Here is a 12,195-nt window from a genome sequence, read left to right as displayed (position 1 = left end):
TAGAGGTGAATATGTGGAATCAGATTCATGTTGCTATCTCAATAGGTTGAGACAAGCGTTCGTTCGACGTGATTTAAGCATAGGAAGACCCAACTTGTGTATTAATTATTTAATATAATATTTCAAATATAAACCCACCTGGTTATGTTATTTGGAGTTTTGAATGAGAACAGTGAGGACACCCAAGTGGGCCTAGATGATTAGCTGAATGATTCATTCATGATTATTTGACTGGCATCAAATCTTGATCTCTCCAAAAATGTTCCGGTCTTATCTAATACAATAATACCATTATTTTGAGTAATTTTGTAATGTATTTTGGTTTTAGGAAAGAATTCTTGCAGATCATTAGATGTCTGTCGCAGCCCAGCATGAAAAAAATATCCATTTTTTTTAATTTCTATTTAAACCTTATTAGTTGTACAATCTCATTCAAACCATTCTTTTATTTTTAAATTGAATTATAGAGAGAGTTTTGTATGAGAACACCCGGGACACCAAAGTTGTCCTTGATGACTAACTGAATGGTTGGACATGATCATTCAGCTGGCATCATATGTTGTTCTCTCAAAAAATTCATCCAATCTTTATCTATGGGAAATACTATTAACAAACCCACTTGTGATATTTAAAAAAAAAAATCACTTTTTGGGGGAAAAAATAAAAAACTTATAACCTCACCTTGTCACTACTAAATATATGCAGCTGCATGAGAAAGGTATTTTTTGGTCACTTTTTTCAAAACTCATGTACTAAATTGTAATTTTTTTGTATTTTTGGATTGGTTGGTTAAAGAGACGGTCCAAACAATTGGTATTACCAATTGATCATCTAAAAATACTTCCAAGGCAACAACTTTGATGTTGCAGGTCTATTATATGGTATATATTAGGATGGATGGATTTAGAAAAATATCGCCTTTAGGATTAAAATTAGATGATTGAAGTTATGACTGGGATTAATTATTTGGAAGGGTAGAATGCAGTCGTAGCTATAATAAATATTCAAGTTAAAGGTTCTATGCATAAAGAGTTGGATGAAGAATTAAAGAACGTAGATTGAGATAATGAAAGTAAATAAAAATACTTACAATAACGTAAGATACGGCTCAGGATGGAGACGAATAGTAGAAGAGAATTCATTTAACCAAGTCAATTAATCCTTGGGATAAGGCTTTGATAATGATGAAAAATCATTTTAAACCAATTTAAAAGATGAATATATTTCATCATAGTGATTGTCAACACAAAGGAGTGTTATGGTTTGTGGAGCCTTATATTGGTACTTGTCAACAAGGAGTATTGTTAATCAAGTCATGTGTCTTTCTTTGGGGTATATATGAAAGTGTATTTTGTAATTGTAAGTTTTCTTTTTATAGTGGAATCAGTGTGATCTGCAGACGTACCTTAATCTTAAGAGAACTATGTAAAATATGTGTGTGATTGCATCTTGTTTTGTTCCTTTTTGTTCTCTATTGGTCTTATTTTGTGTATAGAGGAGAAATTGGATTTGAAAGTCATGTCTAGGCATACATGTTGTGCAGAATAGAATAGTTGAACTGGAGTTGTGTCATGTCATCGTTGATTGTTGGAGATAAAAAAGATCAATAAATCATTAAATCTTAATAAACTACACCTTAGGGTACAATATAAAAACTTTGTAGAATATCAAAGAGTTTTTGTAAAAGATAGGAGGGAGGAGAGAGACTCAAAATCTAGAGACGTATATATAATATATTATCTCTTACGTAGAATTTTAATTGGTTGTTGCACACTCTTAGTGTAATAGGAATGTACTATATCTCAAGTGTTCTCTTGTTTGAATGTAGCAAACCTTCGGATAAGGATAAAGGGCGATTTATGTAGGATTTTGGCCTTATATGAGGGAGAGCATTGGCATACAAGAACAAGATTTTGGTCAATTCAACCAGTCGTAACGTCTCATTACTAGTGAACAAAGTTGTGCAAATCTACTCAACCCTTAGACCCTTTTCGGCTAACAATTTTCTTTGTCGCTATCAAAGCCAGTCAAAGATTGTATGAATCGATTGTGTGTTTTGTTACCAAAGGAGGAATGGGTTCTTAATCACAATTAACACAGTTGGGTTGTGTTAACATCTTTATTAGATTTTTTTTAAAAGAAGTCTCAAAATTCATGTAATAAATTGTCACATTATTGGGTCTTTAAAAAACAATTAACTAAGGCACCCATACCATGTTTTATTTCAAATGTACAAAGGGATAGTTGAATGTTAATTAGTTGTATTTTTATCCTATAAATACCAAACAATGACCATGTTTCCTTACCTTGAAACTCAAAAGCCAAACCACCCATTTTACCATTTTAAGTTTACTCTTTGGGTGAAAAATCCTGGTTACTCATCATAAGTTCACTCTCTCTAAATGTACAAAAGTTCTAAAATCGTATCCTAAGTGATTACTTTGTATTGACCAAGAAATCGATGGTTAAAATTGAATATTGATGGTGGCGATGTGGGTAATATTATTCATGGTGATGGAGGATTGGGTGGAATGTTTTTGTGGCTTTGATGGAAATATGTATCTGTTTCTATCATTTCTTTGATATTTCTATGAAAAAGTTGATAGAATTTTGTGGTCTTTGTGAGGGACTAAAGTTTGTTTCGGGTTGATAGCTATTAGACTCCATGATTCTGGTTGAAGTACTTAAAGGTGATCCATTTCCATGGGGTGTTGAAAATATTGGAAAGAAATATTCACATTAAGAACCTTGGAAAGTTGTGCATGTATTTGGAAGAAAATCAAATTGCGGATACATTTGATATAGAAGATATTCAAAATTGATATTATCACTCATCTTATGCATATATATAAATTACAAAAATATTTTGTGACGATTACATATGAAAGTCATTTTTTAGATTTTTAAAATTTTAAATTGTAAGGGTTATGCCCTGGGTTATTGTAAATAATTACTTATTCTTTTTTAACTCATCTCTCTGCTTATTTAGACAATTTTTTTTTTAAAGGTACAAAAGTTATAATTAGTTGCTTCTTAGTTATATTTTTATTTAGAATAACGATTTTTTGATGCCCCTCCTGACATATGACCCTTGACGTCATGTGCTAGAATCATAGATCTTTTTTCTCAGGATATACAATTGCACATATTTATGAAGATGTACAATTGTGTATCTTGAAAAAAAGATATGTGGTTCCAGCCCATGCCACGTCAAAGAATGCATGTTAGAGGGGGTGTCAGAAAATCACGACTCTTTTATTTAATATATAACAAAATAATGACCACTTTTCCTTACCTTAGAACTCATAAATAATACCCATTTTACCATTATGAAGGTAAAAACTCATTTTAATTTATATATATATATATATATATATATATATATATATATAGAGAGAGAGAGAGAGAGAGAGAGAGAGAGAGAGAGAGGGAGAGATATGGGGGGTTGACAATGGAAAGACAAAGATCCACACCAAAGTAATAGAAAGTGAAATTGACATGAGGGGTCTACCTAAATTTAGTTGAGAACAAGTGTCTAAAAATTTCTTAGATTTTAAGTCTAAATTCTTGTGCCTAGAATTCCCAAAAACAGGCTAAAACAGGTTTCCTTGCTACTCTCTCTCTTATTAACCATAACTGTTCTTAGGCCTTTATAGGTGGGACTTTCAAGTTCCCCAACAAATCCACAATAACAAGGGCAAGTGTCCCAAACCACTTTAAGATCTTTAATATTTATCATACACAAAAAGGCAAAGTTAAAAGAAGATTTTTCCAAAGGTAGTGCCTTTCACCATGAATGGGGACAAGCTTGGTATCCCAACCTTTTCATGTCAATGAGACATTTGGCATCCCAACCAGTCTAATATCAACTATGAAAGGGGACCACCAACACACCCACTCACACCCACACCTTTCTACTTCTATTTCTATTTCTATTTAGTTGGATCATCATCATCATCATCATCATGGTATATACATACATCATCATGATGATGGCATGGCATGACTACTATGTATGATATGATGGGACTTTGTTATTTGTTAAGATGACGTGGCTAAGCTTCTGAATTTGTTCTTATCCCAGAGTGAGTGACGATGTACCCATGCTTTCTGTTTCGGTACTTTTTGTCTTGTAATACCTCCGCCGAAGAATATAAATCTTTATGTGATTTATGTGAAATAAGAATTGACATAAAAGACCTCTCTCTCTATCTCAAAGATATATATATAAATCTATAAAAGGACATAGTTGGAATTAAATAAAGCAATTAAAAATGATTTTGTTTTGGGGGTACCCATTTTACGCAAAATAAATGTTGCATGTAAGGTCATTTTCGGTATTCTAAAGATAGGAGAAAGAAAGTTATTATTTTTCTAATTCTACTCTACCTTTTCTCACATTTATATACTCAATCAAATGAGCCCCACCAGAAAATAAGCCCATTTCAAGGAGGGCAGTTTCGTCCTGAAAAAGAACAAAATCGTTTCACGAAGTTGCTCCTGTATCCATGTCGCTATCGTCTTTCTGGGAAGATTCGAGCTTTAAAATATCGTCAAATAAGTAAATGCATATATAATTTTTATATAAACCCCTGGTTTTGGTGTATATTTTTTTATATCTCCTCTGAATTTTCCCCTTGCCCCTCGTATCAAGTGTGATCCTACGCTGTCCATTGACCCGCTTGCCCAATGACATATCTTAACATCAAACAATTTAAAAGATATATTAAATTTAATATTTTTTATAAATTTTGAAAAATCAAATTAAATCCAATTTTAGCCCATTAATATTAAGTTGGACTTAGTCAACTAAGTTCCAATTGGGAGGGAGGTTCATCCAAGTCAGCCAAGTTACAAGAGTCGTCAAAATACCTTATTTTCAAATATGTCCTTCAAATTTTTCCTTGAAAATCTATATTCTTCAACCTCTTAAAGTGGTCACAAAGAGACAAAATCATGATTAACAAATAACATAAAAAGGAAAACACCCAGGATAAAAAACAACAAAAGCAAGTAAAGGCAAGAGAAAATTAATATTATTGATTTAAAAATGTACATTTGATATATTAATGTATTATTAAATAAAATTACAAAATTCATATGAAGAACAATATTAAACAAAAATTTTGCAAATAAGTTGGGATTAAGTTATCAATTGAAAGTCACAAAATATTCACAACTTTTTCAACAAAAAAAAAATCAATGATTTTTTGCCACTATGAAAATGACTCCTTCAATACCTTGCAAAGTTGTGATATTAAAACAAACAAATAAAAAGAAAATAATTATAAAAAAAAATTCCTAAAACACCATAGCTTAATAATGGATTTGGGGGTGGGGGGAGGAGGAAAGGGAACCATGGGATTTATCCATAATATTTTCGAGAGAAAAGAATCAAGGATTTAGATGATAGATTGAAATCCCGGTGTCTATGTATCTCAATCATTTTATGTCAGTCTCTCATCGAAGACAATGATCAAAGGAATATGTCACTGCTTGAAAACTCATGAGACATCTCAAATACACACTTAGACTAGGCCTACAACCTGGGTAGGTTGGCTCGAACTCAACCCAATTGATGGGTTAACTTGAGTTGAGTTATGTAGAAAATGAGTTGAACTTGAATTGGAATATCTCAACCCGACCTCAATTTAGATTGAGGGATCAGACAACCCAATTCAACCCGAATCCAAAGCTAAATACTAATATATACATATTTTAATATTAGTTATATAATTTTATTTATTTTTAAAATATTTTTTCATTATTACTTCCTATAAGTAGAGAAAAATAATCTTTTTTTTTTCTTTCTACTTCAGTCCATTGCTATATATGTTCATATATAATATACATAGATTTCTTGAAGATGAAGGGTAGTTTAATTAATGATACTGACACTAAACACTAAGGAGTGATGTGAAGCATCATCCTAAAATTTCAAAAATTATTGAACTTGGGTAAATTCGAGCCGATCTCATCTCGAGCTTGACCCGATTTTAGAAGTTCAAGCTCAAGTTGAGTTTGGGTTAATGAATTCACGCTCGTTGGCCAGGTTGAATTGAGTTCGAGTTGTGGGTTTTTTCACATAGGTTGAGTCTGGGTATACCCTTAGACTCGTCCAGGTTGCAAACCAAACTTAAATCCAAAGGATTATGACAAAATTACCCTTAAAAAAGGCATCTCTCAAACACAATGGATATGTATAAAAATATCACCAACCATATTAAGTTGTTGCAGAAACTTCAATTAGTTGAACGGCAAAGATCAGTCATCTTGATTACCATAGACATGCATCACAACTACCATATCCAATGGGTCCCACATTGAGACACCTTGAAGACAAAACCTTTAATAATATAAGAGGAGCAGTCACTCAGTTACATAAGACATCTTCAAGGACTATTAACTAGATTTTGGTGGTGGACCATAATAAAATAAAAAAACAAAAAAAAAAGATGATTGAGATCATCCAACCAATCATGCTGATTTTGACTTGTGAGTAAAAGCTGATGAAATAATTCACTGCATGTCTGCCACGTGTTATCCTGATATAATCAGATAGATGCATGTAACAAAAGGAAAAAGACGAATGTGGGGTTACAAGAAGAAGAAGGAATGGGCATGGATGGGCACGTTTCCATTAGGCAAAATCTTGGGGATACGGCCGAGCCAGGGCCGCACCCTTGTGTCGGACACATAGCTAACACAGCCCCAAATGGGTTTAAAAATTATATATATATATTTTTTTTCTGAACAAATGACAGCTCTTCATCACTATATAAATATATATATATATACGTCCCCCCTCGAAAGTACACCAAATCCATGCCAGAAATACCCAATCTTTCCTTTGTCCCCCCTCTGTTTCTTTTTCTCTGCCACCCTTCTAAGCTGTACTCCAATATGAGGCAAGCAAAGGGTATTTTAGGAAGATTAAAATTAATGGATATTTTGGCCATTTTATAGTATTAAGTTTAAGACTGACTTTGATTTGACCATGTAAAGTTGGACAAACAAAACAGGTGGTTTTGGTTAGGTTAAGGTGGTCATAGTGCGTGGGGTCCAAGATGATAAATAAATTAAATTAAAAAAATATGTTTAAAATGTGCATTTTGTAAGATACATTCGAGAACAGTAAAAATAAAATAAAAACTCTCAAATTTAAAATAAATTTTTTTTCATTAAAATAAAAAAACCCTAGTGGGTATGTGTTGAAGTCATAGCAAATCTCAAACATCAATAACATTTTATTAAAATTTCATAATTCGATATTTATCGTAATCAGATTCTGGAATCTAATATTATGACCTATTGGATAACAATGGATTTTTTTTCCTAAAATAATATTTTAGAATTCTATTTGGATTGAGAGAAATGGTGATAAAAGACGAGAAAACAAATGAATTTCTCTTCATTTATCTTGTTTGGATTGTTAAGTGGAGAAAAAAGATGAATTTTTTTTCTCTTCAAAAATAGAGAAAATTAGAAAGAAATCCTTTTAAAATATTTTATAATTTCAAGTTTGCCCTTAGATCTCTCTTAAAATATTTGAAATTTTTAAAAACTTTCCAATTTCTCTCATGTCAATTCAATCATGATGGAGAGAAATTGAATTTCTCTTCTCTCCATTTCTCTCAATCCAAACAAAGTATAAATATAGTTATTTGCATCACAAAAATAGAAACATATTTTGAAGTCAATTTCCATACTTAGATTCTTACTACCCATGAAATGAGAATCAAATGCCCAACATTAATCAAGTTTAAGTTAGTTCTCAATTTTTTTATTTTTTATTTTTTGAGTTCCCAATTAATTTTGTTTCAACATGAATAAATTAGTCCACTGGCCTTACTGTTTGACCAAAAACAAGATCCTCCCAATTTTGTTTTATTATTCTATTTAAAATGATTATGTGTCAAAAGGTGTTCAACAAAAAGAAAGAGTTAAACCAATTTTAGGGCCGAAGTCATAAAAAGGGAGATCCAAAATGTGGGCCTTAACATAGTTGCAAACACGTTTTTAACAAAATTCAAATCAGAACTGACCTTGAATAGCACTGATTTTCAAATTCCCACACCTGCCCATAGAGTCTTTTAACTAAAACCCATTATTCCTCGAGCCACACCAACCACTCAAATTAAAATATATATTTGAGGAGGGGTCAACTTCTTCAAATTGCCTTAATTTTTATTTTATAAAGTTAAAGACACCATTAATAAAGTTGTTATATATATATATATGATTGTCTATGTCTAAGCAAGCAATTTGCAAGATAATGTAAACATGTTGCCGACTTGCCCATTTTGTTTAATCTCTATGTCTTAGTATTGCTCACACTTGTTGAGGTTTTCCTCGCTGACCAACACCTTCCCTTCATCTATTTTTATTTTTTTAAGGACACTAGGGAGATAGATATGGCTTACCATGTGAGGTCCAAGAAGAAACATTGCCTTATCTGGGGACGACTTGTTTCTCACTGGCCCTACAATGCTAGTTGTGCCTTGAGTTCATAAGCCATTAGAATAAAAACATGAGATTAAAAAAGACGAGTACGGATCGCCAGCTAGATCATGACGAAGGGGAACAAGATCCTAATTACGAACATATCGAGACGATTGTCTTGCCTTTTGTCTTTGATTGTTTCTTAATTTGTTCCTTTTCTTTCTCTCTGTAGGTAAAACGTTAAGGAGATGGTACGTGTCCTGGACCCATGTTCTTCTTCTTGATCGAGACAAATATTTTAATCAAAAGTACGTGTTTATTGTCTTAATTAAAGTGAATTTCATTCAAACAACATGGTGGTCCCATTCCCATTTCCAAATTAGACTTCCTTCGAGGATTTATAACCCTGTATTTTTATTTTTATTTTTATTTTACTCGAAGACCTTTTGCGTTGATTGGGTGCTTTGGAATAATTCACCTTGAAATTAAAGATTTGGGATCTAACTTAACAATCTAATCGATTATTAAATTTTTTAAATTAATTAGGAAACTTAAGTATAAAACAAGAGCCAAAACCCATGCAGTAACATGTGATCAATTATCATCGTAGCTATCGTCACCCCGTTCGTCATCATCACTAATTTCTTTAAATCATATCGAAGTTCAGGTAGCAAAAAATGATACAAAAAATTAAGTGAGATTCCGATCTAATTCACCAATAATTCTCCTAGAATTATTTCAAATATGAGTTAATCAACAAATCAAAGGTCAAATCCCCAATTGTAATATTAGAATATTATCAAAATATCTGCATTGAATAGGGAATTATGATAATAATGCGTATAAAAAATAAAAAAAAAACAAAGTTTGATTGACCAAATTTAGATAGAATCTTAGGACCACCATCATGAAATTATAGAACTGATGGGTTCATTACGATAACCACGAAGTTCTTATCAATGACTAAGAGGGGTACCAAAATATCTTCCCAATTAATAATCTTGGGTTTGATCCTAGTTTTTTTTTTTTAAGGGTAGATATTTTAGGCACCAATTTGAAATACCCTCTTGGTTTTCAACTTGGTGATCACATGCCCCTTGACTCTGGTCAATCGTTATTCTTGATGGCAAAATCTTCCAAATGCCCTTGTCTTTCAAAAATATAAGTTTACCCTTTAATAGCATCGATGCCACATTTGTTGCATGTTTTACATATAGTATAAATTATTTAGCTATTAACAAATGAGGTTGTTAAGCTATTTAATAGATGATAAACACCAAGTGTCCTCCAAAAATGTAAAACTGTTTGATAGAAGTGAGATCAAAGGGAGAAATGTGGGTGAGGAGGTCAAATGTCTTAAATTATACTTTTTTAACAACAAATCCATACCTATGGACAAGACCTTACCCCAACGCCCAAATTCTCTAGAACTATAACAATTCGAGAATTATTATTCTCATCGTTCAATCCATGACAAGAATGGCATTTCACATGTATTACAAAGATCCATTAATTCAGTACGATTCATTTGTAATGAATCTTATTCTTCTTAAAATATTTTAGAGGTAGACCCCACTAATATTTTGAATGGTTAAGACTATATAATGTCAATTTGATTATCCATATCATCATGCAAGCCCTATCCAAAGGACTTGGAGTTGAGTCTGACCAAGAATACGTTAGGAGGTTGTGGATTTTTTACATTGGCTACCAACCTCACACAGTCCTCCTTTTTTATTTCAATTATGGTTGACAATACTAACAAATGAAATTTTATATAGGAAAAACTAATCTAATTATCAATATCTATATAATAAAATACAACCGTAGGTCCCATTCTCTTTATCTTAAGATTTATATCCAAGAAACAATCTATCTCGAAGACAAATTTTACTATTTATTTTTTTCTTTTATAAAAAATACCCATAATTTTATTATGAATTGTGATAATCTGACATCACAAAATCGTAGACCATTTGTCTCAGGATACACAAGAAAAAGATTTATAGTTCTAAGTATCTCAAGGTAAATGATCTATAATTCTGTGGTGGGGCATCAAAAAATCCTTTATTCTTTTATTATCTTTCTTTACCTGGAACCCAAAGAGGATGCTCGTGTCACAGGCACAAATAAACTCTAGTTATATATACTATATATATCATAGGCTTCTACCATGAATATGTGATCACAATATAAATTAGCTATAATTTCAATATCCATTTTTAGAGTCTCTCTCTCTCTCTCTTAACGTTGTTGTTGGTGAAGATAAACATGGCAAGTTTTATTTTTCTAAGAGTTTAGGTAAAATATGGGTCCAACAATCTAAAATGGACATCTAACTGTAGATGTTTAGTATGTAACAAAATCAGAACCGTTCATATTTTAAAATGGTCTAAAACTATTAATAAGAAATGAAGATAATTTGGAATTTTGCTGAAAAATTAGAGACACCCCTGTTTTTCAAACTGGTGACATTTTGACATGCCCCCTTGATTGTTGAATGAGAGACTAATAATTAAAATAATCAAAATGCCCTAGACTTCAGCTTGTTGTCAAAACCCCTAGAGTTTTACCAAGAGCACATTATCTTCAACACCTTCATACTTTTTGGGTAGATTTGTTTAACCTCTTCAATCACGTAGCAAATCACTTTTCAAAAATCACTTTTTTTTAAAAATCTTCAACGTCAGGGATAAATATTTTCAACCTAACTTAACCGCGTCTTCAATCTCTTGCCAAAACCTTTGAATTTTCTTTTAAAATCTCATATTTTCAATTTTTTCAAAATTCCTATCTTATCATAGAGGTTAGAAGGTTATAAAGATTGAACTAGAAGATTAATCACAGGGTAAAAGAAATAAAGGATGAAGATGAGGGCATTACAATCATTTTTATTAGTATCTCAAGAAAGACCAAAGTCAAGAGTACATATCTTCAGTTTTAAAACCCCCTGGAATATATGTAATTTTTGCCAAAACCCCAAAAGATACCTCAAAATTCTGCCCCAAAAAAGGCTATTTTATCTTAGTTTCAGAAGTTTGGTCACTTTATCACGTAACGCTCGTGAGGTGTGAATTGCGACCGTCAAATGTAGAGAGGACCACAAAAATGTTCACTAATGCTGGGTTGACATTTGAATTGCTGCCGATTCTCACATTTCTGACGTGGAGGTGCATATATAACTGTAGATGCTTTTTATACGTATCTCGAAAAAAAATCTATGATTATGTGTGCATCCCACGTCAGAAATGTGAGAATCACAGTAAAACCCAATGTCACCCCAGCACGAGCGTGGCTGTGGGTTTTTTATAATTATAATTTATAAACGTTATCTACTCACCACGTAAACAGGCTACGCAATGCTGGGTGTTCTGCTAACTTGCGCCGGGGTGACGGAGAGGTCATACCATTAGGTTTGATGCGCAATCTCAAACGTTGTTTGAGGTTAGGATTGTTTTAGAGAGTTTCTATTAACACACCAACTTTTGCTTATAACACACCAATCAATATGTAGACAACCAATTTCAAAAGGATCGGTGAGTTATAGGTAATAGTTGATCTGCCAATAGAACCTCCCTTTTTTTATCTCATGGAGAACTAAAATACTTCGAGGAGTATGATCCAGCAATTTAACTATCATGATAATTGGTTGGCACTATCTTTTCTACGAGTTCTCTTTTATTTTGGTCTCTTACCATCCAAGTTTATTAACCTTAATTTTGGCAAGATTCCCTTTTTTATGGAGATTTTTTA

This window comes from Akebia trifoliata, chromosome 3 (genome assembly GCF_017979445.1).
Source record: "Akebia trifoliata isolate Shusen 1 chromosome 3, ASM1797944v1, whole genome shotgun sequence".
Taxonomy (NCBI): Eukaryota; Viridiplantae; Streptophyta; class Magnoliopsida; order Ranunculales; family Lardizabalaceae; genus Akebia; species Akebia trifoliata.
Note: the sequence above shows the minus strand (reverse complement) of the source record.